At 46.3% G+C, this 18,489-nt stretch overlaps 1 protein-coding gene across 2 annotated transcripts in view; it reads left to right on the top strand.

Annotated features, from left to right (window-relative positions):
* Window positions 1-18,489, top strand: part of LOC138551451 (zinc finger protein 84-like) — a 41,240-nt gene that overhangs the window by 11,308 nt on the left and 11,443 nt on the right. For both annotated transcript variants that reach the window (XM_069642487.1, XM_069642488.1), the window contains exon 3: window positions 11,178-11,240. The gene's annotated coding sequence lies outside the window, so the exon portion shown is untranslated. The remainder of the gene's footprint in view (window positions 1-11,177; window positions 11,241-18,489) is intronic.

The following is an 18,489-nucleotide window of genomic DNA, read 5'->3' on the forward strand; positions in this document are numbered from 1 at the left end:
CATCATAGGCTCAAGGCCTGATCTAATAATAGCAGGCACAAGGCTGGTTTACCTCCTTTAGTATAGATGCAGGACACAGGGCAGGTACATCTACCCCATCATAGGCTCAAGGCCTGATCTAATAATAGCAAGCACAAGGCTGGTTTACTACCTTTATTATAGATGCAGGACACAGAGCAGGTACATCTACCCCAGCATAGGCTCAAAGCCTGATCTAATAAAAGCAGGCACGAGGCTGGCTTACTACCTTTATTATAGATGCAGGACACAGAGCAGGTACATCTACCCCAGCATAGGCTCAAGGCCTGATCTAATAATAGCAGGCACGAGGCTGGTTTTCTACCTTTTAGTACAGATGTAGAACACAGAGCAGATACATCTAGCCCAGCATCGGCTCAGGGCCTGATCTAGTAATAGCAGGCACGAGGCTGGCTTACTACCTTTAGCATAGATGCAGGACACAGAGTAGGTACATGTACCCCAGCATAGGCTCAATGCCTGATCTAATAGTAGCAGGCACGAGGATGGCTTACTACCTTTAGTATAGATGTTGGACACAGAGCATGTACATCTACCCTGCATAGGCTCAAGGCCTGATCTAATAATAGCAGACACGAGGCTGGTTTACTACCTTTATTATAGATGCAGGACACAGGGCAGGTACATCTGCCCCAGCATAGGCTCAAGGCCTGATCTAATAATAGCAGGCACGAGGCTGGCTTACCACCTTTAGTATAGATGCATGACACAGAGCAGGTACATCTACCCCAGCATAGGCTCAAGGCCTGATCTAATAATAGCAGGCACAAGGCTGGTTTACCTCCTTTAGTATAGATGCAGGACACAGGGCAGGTACATCTACCCCATCATAGGCTCAAGGCCTGATCTAATCATAGCAGGCACAAGGCTGGTTTACCTCCTTTAGTATAGATGCAGGACACAGGGCAGGTACATCTACCCCAGCATAGGCTCAAGGCCTGATCTAATAATAGCAGGCACGAGGCTGGCTTACTACCTTTAGTATAGATGCAGGACACAGAGCAGGTACATCTACCAGAGCATAGGCTCAAGGCCTGATCTAATAATAGCAGGCATGAGGCTAGTTTACTACCTGCAGTATAGATGCATGACTCAGAGCAGGTACATCTACCCCAGCATAGGCTCAAGGCCTGATCTAATAATAGCAGGCACGTGGCTGGTTTTCTACCTTTTAGTACAGATGTAGGACACAGAGCAGGTACATCTAGCCCAGCATAGGCTCAAGGACTGATCTAATAATAGCAGGCACAAGGCTGGTTTACTACCTTTATTATAGATGCAGGACTCAGAGCAGGTACATCTACCCCATGATAGGCTCAAGGCCTGATCTAATAATAGCAGGCACGAGGCTGGTTTACTACCTGTAGTATAGATGCAGGACTCAGAGCAGGTACATCTGCCCCAGCATAGGCTCAAGGCCTGATCTAATAATAGCAGGCACGAGGCTGGTTTTCTACCTTTTAGTACAGATGTAGGACACAGAGCAGGTACATCTAGCCCAGCATAGGCTCAAGGCCTGATCTAATAATAGCAGGCACGAGGCTGGCTTACTACCTTATTATAGATGCAGGACACAGAGCAGGTACGTCTACCCCAGCATAAGCTCAAGGCCTGATCTAATAATAGCAGGCACGAGGCTGGTTTACTACATTTAGTATAGATACAGGACACCGAGCAGGTACATCTAGCCCAGCATAGGCTCAAGACCTGATCTAATAATAGCAGGCACAAGGCTGGTTTACTACCTTTAGTATAGATGCAGGACACCGAGCAGGTACATCTACCCCAGCATAGGCTCAAGGCCTGATCTAATAATAGCAGGCACAAGGCTGGTTTACTACCTTTAGTATAGATGCATGACACAGAGCAGGTACATCTACCCTAGCATAGGCTCAAGGCCTGATCTAATAATAGCAGGCACGAGGCTGGCTTACTACCTTTAGTATAGATGCATGACACAGAGCAGGTACATCTACCCCAGCATAGGCTCAATGCCTGATCTAATAGCAGGCACAAGGCTGGTTTACTACCTTATTATAGATGCATGACACAGAGCAGGTACATCTACCCCAGCATAGGCTTATAGCCTGATCTAATAATAGCAGGCACGAGGCTGGTTTACTGCCTTTAGTCAAGATGTAGGACACAGGGCAGGTACATCTACCCCAGCATAGGCTCAAGGCCTGATCTAAAAATAGCAGGCACGAGACTGGTTTACTACCTTTTTTATAGATGCAGGACACAGGGCAGGTACATCTACCCCAGCAAAGGCTCAATGCCTGATCTAATAGTAGCAGGCACGAGGATGGCTTACTACCTTTATTATAGATGCAGGACACAGGGCAGGTGCATCTGCCCCAGCATAGGCTCAAGGCGTGATCTAATAATAGCAGGCACGAGGCTGGCTTACCACCTTTAGTATAGATGCATGACACAGAGCAGGTACATCTACCCCATCATAGGCTCAAGGCCTGATCTAATAATAGCAAGCACAAGGCTGGTTTACTACCTTTATTATAGATGCAGGACACAGAGCAGGTACATCTACCCCAGCATAGGCTCAAAGCCTGATCTAATAAAAGCAGGCACGAGGCTGGCTTACTACCTTTATTATAGATGCAGGACACAGAGCAGGTACATCTACCCCAGCATAGGCTCAAGGCCTGATCTAATAATAGCAGGCACGAGGCTGGTTTTCTACCTTTTAGTACAGATGTAGAACACAGAGCAGATACATCTAGCCCAGCATCGGCTCAGGGCCTGATCTAGTAATAGCAGGCACGAGGCTGGCTTACTACCTTTAGCATAGATGCAGGACACAGAGTAGGTACATGTACCCCAGCATAGGCTCAATGCCTGATCTAATAGTAGCAGGCACGAGGATGGCTTACTACCTTTAGTATAGATGTTGGACACAGAGCATGTACATCTACCCTGCATAGGCTCAAGGCCTGATCTAATAATAGCAGGCACGAGGCTGGCTTACTACCTTTATTATAGATGCAGGACACAGAGCAGGTACATCTACCCCAGCATAGGCTCAAGGCCTGATCTAATAATAGCAGGCACAAGGCTGGCTTACTGCCTTTAGTATAGATGTAGTACGCAGAGCAGGTACATCTACCCCAGCATAGGCTCAAGGCCTGATCTAATAATAGCAGGCACGAGGCTGGCTTACTGCCTTTTAGTATAGATGCAGGACACAGGGCAGGTACATCTACCCCAGCATATGCTCAAGGCCTGATCTAATAACAGCAGACACGAGGCTGGTTTACTACCTTTATTATAGATGCAGGACACAGGGCAGGTACATCTGCCCCAGCATAGGCTCAAGGCCTGATCTAATAATAGCAGGCACGAGGCTGGCTTACCACCTTTAGTATAGATGCATGACACAGAGCAGGTACATCTACCCCAGCATAGGCTCAAGGCCTGATCTAATAATAGCAGGCACAAGGCTGGTTTACCTCCTTTAGTATAGATGCAGGACACAGGGCAGGTACATCTACCCCAGCATAGGCTCAAGGCCTGATCTAATAATAGCAGGCACGAGGCTGGCTTACCACCTTTAGTATAGATGCATGACACAGGGCAGGTACATCTACCAGAGCATAGGCTCAAGGCCTGATCTAATAATAGCAGGCACAAGGCTGGTTTACTACCTTTAGTATAGATGCAGGACACCGAGCAGGTACATCTACCCCAGCATAAGCTCAAGGCCTGATCTAATAATAGCAGGCACGAGGCTGGCTTACTACCTTTAGTATAGATGCAGTACTCAGAGCAGGTACATCTACCCCAGCATAGGCTCAAGGCCTGATCTAATAATAGCAGGCACGAGGCTGGTTTACTGCCTTTAGTCAAGATGTAGGACACAGGGCAGGTACATCTACCCCAGCAAAGGCTCAAGGCCTGATCTAAAAATAGCAGGCACGAGGCTGGTTTACTACCTTTTTTTATAGATGCAGGACACAGGGCAGGTACATCTACCCCAGCAAAGGCTCAATGCCTGATCTAATAGTAGCAGGCACGAGGATGGCTTACTACCTTTAGTATAGATGCATGACACAGAGCAGGTACATCTACCCTAGCATAGGCTCAAGGCCTGATCTAATAATAGCAGGCACAAGGCTGGTTTACTACCTTATTATAGATGCAGGTCTCAGAGAAGGTACATCTACCCCAGCATAAGCTCAAGGCCTGATCTAATAATAGCAGGCACGAGGCTGGTTTACTACTTTTAGTATAGATGCAGGACACAGAGCAGGAACATCTACCCCAGCATAGGCTCAAGGCCTGATCTAATAATAGCAGGCACGAGGCTGGTTTACTTCCTTTTATTATAGATGCAGGACACAGGGCAGGTACATCTACCCCAGCATAAGCTCAAGGCCTGATCTAATAATAGCGGGCACAAGGCTGGTTTACTACCTTTAGTATAGATGCATGACACAGAGCAGGTACATCTACCCCAGCATAGGCTCAAGGCCTGATCTAATAATAGCAGGCACAAGGCTGGCTTACTACCTTATTATAGATGCAGGTCTCAGAGAAGGTACATCTACCCCAGCATAGGCTCAAGGCCTGATCTAATAATAGCAGGCACGAGGCTGGTTTACTGCCTTTAGTCAAGATGTAGGACACAGGGCAGGTACATCTACCCCAGCATAGGCTCAAGGCCTGATCTAAAAATAGCAGGCACGAGACTGGTTTACTACCTTTTTTATAGATGCAGGACACAGGGCAGGTACATCTACCCCAGCAAAGGCTCAATGCCTGATCTAATAGTAGCAGGCACGAGGATGGCTTACTACCTTTAGTATAGATGTAGGACACAGAGCAGGTGCATCTACCCTGCATAGGCTCAAGGCCTGATCTAATAATAGCAGGCACGAGGATGGCTTACTACCTTTAGTATAGATGTAGGACACAGAGCAGGTGCATCTACCCTGCATAGGCTCAAGGCCTGATCTAATAATAGCAGGCACAAGGCTGGCTTACTGCCTTTTAGTATAGATGCAGGACACAGGGCAGGTACATCTACCCCAGCATATGCTCAAGGCCTGATCTAATAATAGCAGACACAAGGCTGGTTTACTACCTTTATTATAGATGCAGGACACAGGGCAGGTGCATCTGCCCCAGCATAGGCTCAAGGCGTGATCTAATAATAGCAGGCACGAGGCTGGCTTACCACCTTTAGTATAGATGCATGACACAGAGCAGGTACATCTACCCCAGCATAGGCTCAAGGCCTGATCTAATAATAGCAGGCACGAGGCTGGCTTACTACCTTTAGTATAGATGCATGACACAGAGCAGGTACATCTACCCCAGCATAGGCTCAAGGCCTGATCTAATAATAGCAGGCACAAGGCTGGTTTACTACCTTATTATAGATGCAGGTCTCAGAGAAGGTACATCTACCCCAGCATAGGCTCAAGGCCTGATCTAATAGCAGGCACGAGACTGGTTTACTGCCTTTAGTCAAGATGTAGGACACAGGGCAGGTATATCTACCCCAGCATAGGCTCAAGGCCTGATCTAAAAATAGCAGGCACGAGGCTGGTTTACTACCTTTTTTATAGATGCAGGACACAGGGCAGGTACATCTACCCCAGCAAAGGCTCAATGCCTGATCTAATAGTAGCAGGCACGAGGATGGCTTACTGCCTTTAGTATAGATGCAGGACACAGGGCAGGTGCATCTGCCCCAGCATAGGCTGAAGGCGTGTTCTAATAATAGCAGGCACGAGGCTGGCTTACCACCTTTAGTATAGATGCATGACACAGAGCAGGTACATCTACCCCAGCATAGGCTCAAAGCCTCATCTAATAATAGCAGGCACGAGGCTGGCTTACTGCCTTTTAGTATAGATGCAGGACACAGGGCAGGTACATCTACCCCAGCATATGCTCAAGGCCTGATCTAATAACAGCAGACACGAGGCTGGTTTACTACCTTTATTATAGATGCAGGACACAGGGCAGGTACATCTGCCCCAGCATAGGCTCAAGGCCTGATCTAATAATAGCAGGCACGAGGCTGGCTTACCACCTTTAGTATAGATGCATGACACAGAGCAGGTACATCTACCCCAGCATAGGCTCAAGGCCTGATCTAATAATAGCAGGCACAAGGCTGGTTTACCTCCTTTAGTATAGATGCAGGACACAGGGCAGGTACATCTACCCCAGCATAGGCTCAAGGCCTGATCTAATAATAGCAGGCACGAGGCTGGCTTACCACCTTTAGTATAGATGCATGACACAGGGCAGGTACATCTACCAGAGCATAGGCTCAAGGCCTGATCTAATAATAGCAGGCACAAGGCTGGTTTACTACCTTTAGTATAGATGCAGGACACCGAGCAGGTACATCTACCCCAGCATAAGCTCAAGGCCTGATCTAATAATAGCAGGCACAAGGCTGGTTTACTACCTTTATTATAGATGCAGGTCTCAGAGAAGGTACATCTACCCCAGCATAGGCTCAAGGCCTGATCTAATAATAGCAGGCACGAGGCTGGTTTACTGCCTTTAGTCAAGATGTAGGACACAGGGCAGGTACATCTACCCCAGCAAAGGCTCAAGGCCTGATCTAAAAATAGCAGGCACGAGGCTGGTTTACTACCTTTTTTATAGATGCAGGACACAGGGCAGGTACATCTACCCCAGCAAAGGCTCAATGCCTGATCTAATAGTAGCAGGCACGAGGATGGCTTACTACCTTTAGTATAGATGCATGACACAGAGCAGGTACATCTACCCTAGCATAGGCTCAAGGCCTGATCTAATAATAGCAGGCACAAGGCTGGCTTACTACCTTTAGTATAGATGCATGACACAGAGCAGGTACATCTACCCCAGCATAGGCTCAAGGCCTGATCTAATAATAGCAGGCACGAGGCTGGTTTACTACCTTTTTTATAGATGCAGGACACAGGGCAGGTACATCTACCCCAGCAAAGGCTCAATGCCTGATCTAATAGTAGCAGGCACGAGGATGGCTTACTACCTTTAGTATAGATGCATGACACAGAGCAGGTACATCTACCCTAGCATAGGCTCAAGGCCTGATCTAATAATAGCAGGCACAAGGCTGGCTTACTACCTTTAGTATAGATGCATGACACAGAGCAGGTACATCTACCCCAGCATAGGCTCAAGGCCTGATCTAATAATAGCAGGCACGAGGCTGGCTTACTACCTTTATTATAGATGCAGGACACAGGGCATGTACATCTGCCCCAGCATAGGCTCAAGGCCTGATCTAATAATGGCAGGCACGAGGCTGGCTTACTACCTTTAGTATAGATGCAGGACACAGAGCAGGTACATCTACCCCAGCATAGGCTCAAGGCCTGATCTAATAATAGCAGGCACGAGGCTGGTTTACTACCTTATTATAGATGCAGGACACAGAGCAGGTACATCTACCCCAGCATAAGCTCAAGGCCTGATCTAATAATAGCAGGCACGAGGCTGGTTTACTGCCTTTAGTCAAGATGTAGGACACAGGGCAGGTACATCTACCCCAGCATAGGCTCAAGGCCTGATCTAAAAATAGCAGGCACGAGACTGGTTTACTACATTTTTTATAGATGCAGGACACAGGGCAGGTACATCTACCCCAGCAAAGGCTCAATGCCTGATCTAATAGTAGCAGGCACGAGGATGGCTTACTACCTTTAGTATAGATGTAGGACACAGAGCAGGTGCATCTACCCTGCATAGGCTCAAGGCCTGATCTAATAATAGCAGGCACGAGGATGGCTTACTACCTTTAGTATAGATGTAGGACACAGAGCAGGTGCATCTACCCTGCATAGGCTCAAGGCCTGATCTAATAATAGCAGGAACAAAGCTGGCTTACTGCCTTTTAGTATAGATGCAGGACACAGGGCAGGTACATCTACCCCAGCATATGCTCAAGGCCTGATCTAATAATAGCAGACACAAGGCTGGTTTACTACCTTTATTATAGATGCAGGACACAGGGCAGGTGCATCTGCCCCAGCATAGGCTCAAGGCGTGATCTAATAATAGCAGGCACGAGGCTGGCTTACCACCTTTAGTATAGATGCATGACACAGAGCAGGTACATCTACCCCAGCATAGGCTCAAGGCCTGATCTAATAATAGCAGGCACGAGGCTGGCTTACTACCTTTAGTATAGATGCATGACACAGAGCAGGTACATCTACCCCAGCATAGGCTCAAGGTTTGATCTAATAATAGCAGGCACGAGGCTGGTTTACTACCTTATTATAGATGCAGGTCTCAGAGAAGGTACATCTACCCCAGCATAGGCTCAAGGCCTGATCTAATAGCAGGCACGAGACTGGTTTACTGCCTTTAGTCAAGATGTAGGACACAGGGCAGGTATATCTACCCCAGCATAGGCTCAAGGCCTGATCTAAAAATAGCAGGCACGAGGCTGGTTTACTACCTTTTTTATAGATGCAGGACACAGGGCAGGTACATCTACCCCAGCAAAGGCTCAATGCCTGATCTAATAGTAGCAGGCACGAGGATGGCTTACTGCCTTTAGTATAGATGCAGGACACAGGGCAGGTGCATCTGCCCCAGCATAGGCTGAAGGCGTGTTCTAATAATAGCAGGCACGAGGCTGGCTTACCACCTTTAGTATAGATGCATGACACAGAGCAGGTACATCTACCCCAGCATAGGCTCAAAGCCTCATCTAATAATAGCAGGCACGAGGCTGGTTTTCTACCTTTTAGTACAGATGTAGAACACAGAGCAGATACATCTAGCCCAGCATCGGCTCAGGGCCTGATCTAGTAATAGCAGGCACGAGGCTGGCTTACTACCTTTAGCATAGATGCAGGACACAGAGTAGGTACATGTACCCCAGCATAGGCTCAAGGCCTGATATAATAATAGCAGGCACAAGGCTGGTTTACTACCTTTAGTATAGATGCAGGTACATCTACCCCAGCATAGGCTCAAGGCCTGATCTAATAATAGCAGGCACAAGACTGGCTTACTGCCTTTTAGTATAGATGCAGGACACACGGCAGGTACATCTACCCCAGCATATGCTCAAGGCCTGATCTAATAATAGCACGCACGAGGCTGGTTTACTACCTTTATTATAGATGCAGGACACAGGGCAGGTGCATCTGCCCCAGCATAGGCTCAAGGCGTGATCTAATAATAGCAGGCACGAGGCTGGCTTACCACCTTTAGTATAGATGCATGACACAGAGCAGGTACATCTACCCCAGCATAGGCTCAAGGCCTGATCTAATAATAGCAGGCACAAGGCTGGTTTACCTCCTTTAGTATAGATGCAGGACACAGGGCAGGTACATCTACCCCATCATAGGCTCAAGGCCTGATCTAATAATAGCAGGCACAAGGCTGGTTTACTACCTTTATTACAGATGCAGGACACAGAGCAGGTACATCTACCCCAGCATAGGCTCAAAGCCTGATCTAATAAAAGCAGGCACGAGGCTGGCTTACTACCTTTATTATAGATGCAGGACACAGAGCAGGTACATCTACCCCAGCATAGGCTCAAGGCCTGATCTAATAATAGCAGGCACAAGGCTGGCTTACTGCCTTTTAGTATAGATGCAGGACACAGGGCAGGTACATCTGCCCCAGCATAGGCTCAAGGCCTGATCTAATAATAGCAGGCACGAGGCTGGCTTACCACCTTTAGTATAGATGCATGACACAGAGCAGGTACATCTACCCCAGCATAGGCTCAAGGCCTGATCTAATACTAGCAGGCACAAGGCTGGTTTACCTCCTTTAGTATAGATGCAGGACACAGGGCAGGTACATCTACCCCGTCATAGGCTCAAGGCCTGATCTAATAATAGCAGGCACAAGGCTGGTTTACCTCCTTTAGTATAGATGCAGGACACAGGGCAGGTACATCTACCCCATCATAGGCTCAAGGCCTGATCTAATAATAGCAGGCACGAGGCTGGCTTACTACCTTTATTATAGATGCAGGACACAGAGCAGGTACATCTACCCCAGCATAGGCTCAAGGCCTGATCTAATAATAGCAGGCACGAGGCTGGTTTTCTACCTTTTAGTACAGATGTAGAACACAGAGCAGATACATCTAGCCCAGCATAGGCTCAGGGCCTGATCTAGTAATAGCAGGCATAAGGCTGGCTGACTACCTTTATCATAGATGCAGGACACAGAGTAGGTACATGTACCCCAGCATAGGCTCAATGCCTTATCTAATAGTAGCAGGCACGAGGATGGCTTACTACCTTTAGTATAGATGTAGGACACAGAGCATGTACATCTACCCTGCATAGGCTCAAGGCCTGATCTAATAATAGCAGGCACGAGGCTGGCTTACTACCTTTATTATAGATGCAGGACACAGAGCAGGTACATCTACCAGAGCATAGGCTCAAGGCCTGATCTAATAATAGCAGGCACGAGGCTGGTTTACTATCTTATTATAGATGCAGGACACAGAGCAGGTACATCTACTCCAGCATAGGCTCAAGGCCTGATCTGATAATAGCAGGCACGAGGCTGGTTTACTACCTTTAGTATAGATACAGGACACAGGGCAGGTACATCTACCCCAGCATAGGCTCAAGGCTTGATCTAATAATGGCAGGCATCAAGGCTGGTTTACTTTCTTTATTAGAGATGTAGGACACAGAGCAGGTACATCTACCCCAGGATAGGCACAGGGCCTGTTCTCAGCACTGAGTATGTCTGTTTACCAGCCCTGTAGTCCGGCTTTGCTGGTGAAGATGCAGCTCGGGTATCCTCAGTCACTCTGCGAAGTTCTGAGCAGTGGTTTTATTCCTGAGGCTTCTTGCCCTCTCTCTTGCTCATTTACATCTCAAATGCTGTATGGTGAAAACGAAGCAGTATGGCTATTCCACACCCTTGTAGTGCAAAGGGAGTTTTTTTTAGGAGAAATGTTGACTTGTCTCTGCTTTTCCTACGCAAACCTTCTATTAAGCATTTCTCCTGTGTATGTGGTAGAGGGTGGGTTATGAGGGTGGAGGATGAGATACGCAGCTCTTTCTTTGGACATTTTGATTATATATTTTCTCCATCATATAAATGCTTGCAGTATGAAGATGAATTAATTGTATAATGTTTGCTTTCCACAGGGTTGAATACATTATTGGTGTGTCATCGTGTTTAGCAAAAGTAAGAAGCACAGACCATAAAAGGTAAACAGGTGCTGTGATATATGTATGTCCCTCTAAATAACTGCTGCAATATATGTATGTCTCTCTGTACACACTGCTATTTGTTTATTAGGCATCATGTCTCCTGCCCTGCCTGCCCGTGCCCTCCCTGTTGCCTCTTCCATTTCTCTACTCTTCTTCCTCCCCTCGTGCCATGCGCTCGACTACGAACCATAAGTAGCCCTGGAAAAGGTTCTCAAAGTGGCCCCATGTCACAACGAATATAGAAGCATAAGAAGCAATCCCAGCCCCTTAACAAGACTTTAAATGTGGGTAAAAATGTGTATTTCAAAGCACATTATCCATATACATTGATTAAAATGTAATTTTGAAAAAAATCATTTTTTAGGGGTTGGTACAGACAAATGTGCCTTACCATCCAGGCCAAATATAGCTATCCCAGAATCTCTGCCCCCCCCCCTTCGCCTCTGACACAACCCATAGCTTGACAAACTGATCTGGTTGCAATAAAAAAAACAGCTTTCTCTGTGTCCCCCTCATCTATGCTGGACACAGAATAATGAACAGATGGCTTTTCAAGCGCAACATAAGCATTCCACAATGAGAGTATTTGTGTTCTAGCATAGGTACAGGATCTGTGCTACTGATAGGTACGCAGCAGGTGTACGGGTTGTAGTATAGATGTAGGACTCAGAGCAGATACATCTACCCCAGCATAGATACATAACTCAGATTAGTAGCCTCATGGTGTAGCATGGCTTGTTCGCCGACTTGAGGCACTGGCGCAAATCAAAAACTGCATCTAATCACTCTTCCTATTTCTCCTACCACACTCTCTACGACAATTGTCCAATCTCTGCAAAGCGTGCCTACTTTTATGATCTTCTTCACACCCAATCTACCCACCCCAGGCATCTTTTTCAAACTCTTACACGGTTGCACTCCCCTCACTCTCCTGATCACTCTCTTAACTCGACCCTGTCTGCCTTTGATTTTGCTAACTTTTCTTCAAAAGTTCTTTCTCTTCGTCAAGACATTGAAGCCTCTCTTCCCCCAACCACTTTACCTCCTTCTCCCCCACCCCTTCTGTTTTCATTTCTAGCTTTGCCCCTGTTTCCAACAGAGATGTACTTCTCTTGTTAGCCAAAGCCCATCCCACTGCCACTCCTATCGATCCAATTCCATCTGCTCTTATACCTAAGGTTTACCCTCTTCTTATACCTTACCTTGTTTCTTCTCTTTCTACCTCTGTTTTTCCTATGTTCTTTAAGCACGCAACTATTATTCCTATCTTGAAAAACCCCACAGCTAATCCTCTCATTGTTTCTAAAATCCGTCCTAACCCCTTCTACCCTATCTCTCTACTAGAGCATCATGTGTACTCTCAGATTTCATCCTTGGTCACTGATCCTTTTCTTCCTCGTTTTCAGTCTGGCTTCCGTCCCCTTCATTCTACCGTTAGGCAAGATTGTATGCAGTACCCTTTGGGTGCACTACCATAACCTTGACCTCCTGGCAATAGCGGCCCAACCTTTGGTATAAGTCTGAACTACACAGGTTGGTAGTGTGGCCGAACCGCCAGGCTTATCTCAAGAGGGGTCAATTTGAACAGTAAGTTTGTAATAGAGTTTCACAGTAGCAGGTATTCAAATAAACACTTACACTTAAGGTTTCTTGATTAAATAATTATTAATTTAACAGATGGGCCTCATTATGAGTCCGGCGGTAGCCATGACGGTAAAAATGGCACGGCTGCCGCCGGAGTCATTTCTGTTCTGGCGCCCGGCAATGGGGACTCACTGAGGCATAACAGCCCCGACAGTCCCGGTAATTCCCCATTGCAGGGTGCCAGAATAAATTATTCCCCATTCCCATTCCAGTCCCATTGGACTCAATGGGAATGTGGAGGACGGATGCACCGTTACCATTCGGGATTGGTGCCGATGCAACCGTCAAGTTCTGCGAGCGGGTGCCGTTCTGCCCGCCAGGTCAGACCTGGCAGGCTGAACGGCACCCGCTCGCAGTAGCTTACCAGCACCGTTGTTACCGGACCAGCAGACTCATAATGAGGCCCGGTTATATAAGCCTTCTCCAGAAGGAAGCAAATCACATGTAACTTTTAAGTATACTTCAAAACACACTTTCAGTTGATTTAAATCAGTTGATAACCATTGGGGATAGCACACAGACACTTCCTACACCCTGAGGTGACTTAAATAGCTAGGACACTGTGGAGATTGATTTATCACTGGTACATTTAGAGCAATACTGTTTTGTGCAAAGGTTAGATATAGGAAGAAAACATAGGTTAACACAACATTCCATAAACTGGTAAGTACTTTTAAAACCCTCCAATGCAAAGTGAATTAACCCTTTCCTGGGGAAAGGTAAATGCAGCTAGTTGGAGGTAGAAGAGTCTTTCAGGGAATCAGGCAATCTACTGTTAATTGTGCAAAGTCTAGAGAAGTTGAAGATCTTCGGATAGGTGAGTAAATGTCTTGCACACATTTTCAAAAGAGTTTGTGGAAATAAAGAGCACTTGAAAGGCCACAAGCTGTTTAGACTTGTTTAAGGCACAGATGCAAGCAACTCTGCAAGGCAACCAAGACAATTCCCAACTGAGAACAAGCAAGGCTGCACAACAAGAGGTACGTCCTCTTAGGTTTACAGTACCTTTAGAATGGAGAAAACCCACTCCTGGGTTTGAGTCTTAGGGGTGGCCCAGTCTTGTAAAGCTTGTACCTTGCTAGACAATGGCCTTATTTCACCTCCTCCTCCCTCATGTCGAAGGTAGACCACTTTACTCTGACCAATCTGATATTTGCTAGCCTTTATGGTCAGTTGGGCCTGTTCAAGAGCCTGCAAAACATATGGTCAAGATGTTCTTCCCAAGTAGGGCTGAACACTGCAATGTCATCCAAGTATGCCATGCAGAAGTCCTCCATCCCATTCAGAACACGATTCACCATCCTTTGGAATGTAGCAGGTGCATTTTATAGTCCAAAAGGCATAACCTCCTCCTGGGGTTGAAAACGCAATTTTCTCGTTGGCATGGTCTGTCCAAGCTATTTGCCAATAGCCTGATGTTGGGTCAAATGTGCTGAGGTACTTGGCTGAACCAAGTTTGTCCACCAGCACATCTGTCCTTGGTAAAGGATGGGTATCAGTCGTGGTGACTGCATTAAGAGCTCTATAATCCATGATCCTACCTTTGGCACTAGTGCAACTGCACTAGCCCATGGACTTGTAGCTGGCTCTATTACCCCGAGATCCAGCATCTTCTTGACCTCTTCCTTTATCTGAGTTCTTACATGGTCTGATACTCTGTAACCCCTGCTTTTCTTTTTAAATTGTTTTTATTGCATTGTTTAAAACAGAAACAGTGGGACTACAACATTGTCCCTTCCCCTTCCATCCCTTATCCCCCCCACCCACTCTCACTTCACCGGTGGTAATTGTATATCTTTTAGAGGGTATGTCCTTCGGGTCTTGTCTCCTCATGTAAACATGTCTAAAATTCTAATTTTGTGTGGGCACCATTCTAGCATGTAATCACTTTGTAGATATTCTAGGACCAGCCCCCAGTGTGATAGTTTTGCCGGGCCCCTTAAATGTTATAGGTTATGTGCTCCATTACTATGAATAGCCAAACTCTATGTAGCCAATCTATCGTGGATGGCGGTGATTTCTGTTTCCTTCTTTGGGCTATTGTTAGCCAGGCGGCGGTAAGGAGACCCATGAAGTTTCTCTTCTGAGTCTTTGTCATCGACTTATCTCGGGGATCCCACATGCCGCACATCCATACCTCTTCTTTTAGGTTTTCCGCTCCTTTAAACATCCCTTGCATTTGGGTTTTTATTTCCGTCCAGAAATTTTGTAGTTTCGGGCAGTCCCACCAGATGTGCCTCCATGCGCCCTCTGCGTCGCCATCCCGCCAGCATTTATTTTGTTTAGTGTTGTACATTCTGTGTAATCTTTCTGGTGTATAATGCCTTTGGATCATTATCTTTGTCCATGCTTCTCTGGTCTGGATCGCCCAAGTCCATTTGGGGATTATTTGCCAGACATAAACCCACTGTTCTCTCGAGATCTCTCTCCTCGGTGTTGTTTCCCACCTCTTCATTTAAAGCCATTTTGTGTCTTCTGCCTGGGCGTTTATTAATTTGTACACTGTTGAGACACATTTATTGTCTCCTGGGTGTGACATAATATATGTCTCGAATGGAGTGAGATGTCTTGTTGCCGCCTGACTTATCCTTGGGGTAGAAAGCCAGTGGTGTAGTTGTTCATATTTGTATCTATCTTTTTCCGTGGGATCGAGAAGTGCACAGCATTCCGTGAATGTTCTAATCTGTTTATCTTCGTACATGTTCCCCACTTTTGTGCATTCCGATTCTATCCATTTCTGGAATGTCCCTTTCTCTGTGCCCGGTTGAAATTCCGGGTTTTCAAACATTGGCATGAAGGGGGCTGGATTTATGATCAGTGTTTCTTTGTCGCCCTGTTCCATATTTCCAGCGAAGCACTCATGATCTCACTTATGCTATCCATAACAGATGCTGTAGGGTTTTCCTTGCCACCGCCCTGTCTTGTGCTACCCATGTCTTCTCGGATTTGTTGGGGATCCATTCTTTTAAGACCCACATCTGTGCTGCCTCATAGTATTTTCGAAAATGTGGAAGTGCCATGCCCCCCATGTACTTTGTGGTTGTTAGTGCTATGTTGGAGAGTCTCTGGGTTTTGTTCTGCCATATGTATTTGTTTATCATTTTGGTTAGCGTTTTAAAGAACGTGGGAGGGATTTTCATGGGGATTGCCTGGAAATGGTATAATAGCCTGGGCAGGATTGTCATTTTTATAACTGTAATTCTGCCCCCCATGTGATAGAGAGTGGATTCCATCTTTCCAGATCTTTTCTCAGCTTGTCTATAAGGGTCGGGTAATTCCTTGCATATAGGCCTTTGATTGTATTGGTGAGCGTGACCCCAAGGTATCTTACCCCTTCTTCTGCCACCCCCAGTTGCATCTCCCCTGCTCTCTTATGGATTTCCTGTTCGTCTCCCGCCAGTACCATTAGCTCTGACTTTTGCTTGTTTATCGTTAGGCCCGAAACAAATCCGTAGTCATCGATCGCTTGTATGAGAGGGGTTAGTGTAACTGCCGGTTCCGCCAGGACTATTGTCATGTCGTCCGCATTGGCTGCTGTTTTGTGGATTATTCTTCCCATTGTAATGCCTTTGTTTTCGGGTTTATTTCTTATTTTCATCAGCATCGGCTCCAGGAATATAGCGTATAGGAGTGGGGTTAGGGGACATCCCTGCTTTTGTGCCTCTTTCTATTCTTATTGTGTCTGAAAGCTCCCCGTTCACCGCGATTCTGGCTTTGGGTGAGTTATAGTTGGCTCATATCATTTTGATGAATGTTTCGCCGAAGCCGAGTTTCCCCAAGATATGCAAGAGTATGGACCACACCACTCGGTCAAACGCTTTTTCCGCGTCTATCGCCACTAAGGCAGCAGGGGTGTTTGTGATCCCCACCTTCATGGTCAGATGGGCCATTCTTCTTATATTGTCGTGAGTTGTTCTGTTGGAGATGAACCCTGACTGATCCTGGTGTATCAGTTTGGGAAGCAGCAGTATAAGTCTGTTAGCTAATATTTTGGTATATAGTTTGGCATCTAGGTTTATTAGAGGTATGGGTCGATATGAGCCTGGTGTCTCTGGGTTTTTCCCTTTCTTGTGGAAGACCAGGATTTTTGACTCATTCATTGAGCTTGTGATGTTGGACGTGTCCTTAAATGTGTTGAAGAGCTCTGTGAGGACTCGGATAAGGGAGCCCGCATAGGTTTTATAGAAGATGGCTGTGTAGCCGTCCGGTCCCGGGGCTTTGTTTTTAAGGTAGGTCTCTTATCATCTTTGTTACTTCCTCTGCCGTAATTGTTTCGTTGAGTCGTGAATTCTCCTCTGGTGTAATGATTGGGAGATTCATGTCATTTAGGTAGTTTATCTGGTCTATCGCCTTAGCTTTGTCTGATGTATATAGTTTTTGGTAGTAGTCTCTAAAGATTTCTGTTATGGCCTTCGTTTGTGTTCTCAATTGGTCGTCGTTATCTCTCAGAGCCTTCACTGTTTGCCTTTGTTGCTTTCCTTTCAGTTGTCTCGCCAGGGGTTTATCCGCTCTATTTGCTTTCATTGCATACCAGTGCTTCAAGTGCAGCAATTGGTTCTCTGCTCTTTTGGTTCGGATGGCTTCCAACTGACCCTGTATATGTCTGTAGGCTCTCGTTAGTTTCAAGGTGTGATTATTTGTCATTTCCTCTCTTATCTTCGCTAGGTTGTTTTCTAGTTCTTATTCCCATTTGCAGGATTGTCTGTCCCTCTGTGCTTTGAGTGCAATCAAATGTCCCCTCATTACCGCTTTGAAAGCTTCTCATATCGTGACTTTCGCCACTTCTGGGGTGTTGTTTTGTTTGAAATAATCTACTATGTGTCCTCTGATTGTCTCCTGCATAACGGGATCTTGTATGACTTCTCTTGGTAGAGTCCATCGCCATAGGCCCGATTGTGTGCGGAGGGCTGGGAGTGAAATCCATATGGGGCATGGTCTGATATCGATATGGGGCCCGTCTCAACTTCTTGTATCTTTCCTAGAAGACTCACGGATGCCCAGATATAGTTGATTCTGGAGCTTGTGCCGTGCACGTGGGAATGATATGTGAACCCCGGTGACGAGCCTCTGATTTTTTGCCAGGCGTCTTCAAGTGCTTTTTTTTGCATTGTGTTCTTTAGCGATTGTGATGGAGATCCCTGGTGTGAGAGATTGGGGTTCGATCGATCTTCTCTGGCGTTCCAGGCCAAATTGAAATCCCCGGCCAAAATCATCTCTTCTTGTGAGAAATGTTCTAGTTTATTCAACGTGTCTTTCATGTAGCCGTCCTGGCCCATGTTTGGGGCGTATACTGTTGCGAGAGTCAGAGGTCGGTTCTCGATTTGAATTTTCGCTGCTAAGAATCTTCCTTGCTTGTCTTCTAGGGTTTCTCGAATTTGGACATTGAGAGAGTCGGTGAATGCTATCAGCAATCCTTTTTTTCTTTTCCCCATCGTTTGCTTGAATTGTTCTGCTGTATCTTTTCAGGCTGTTTTTCCCTTTATTCTTTTTCTGTATATGCGTCTCTTGTAGCATATGTCGTATTTTCCCTTCTGTAGCTGGTGTTCTACTTTTTTTCTTTTGACTGGGGAGTTTAGTCCTCTGATGTTATGTGTCAGGATTT

This window comes from Ambystoma mexicanum, chromosome 1q (assembly GCF_040938575.1).
Source record: "Ambystoma mexicanum isolate Mex_15411 chromosome 1q, UKY_AmexF1_1, whole genome shotgun sequence".
Taxonomy (NCBI): domain Eukaryota; kingdom Metazoa; phylum Chordata; class Amphibia; order Caudata; family Ambystomatidae; genus Ambystoma; species Ambystoma mexicanum.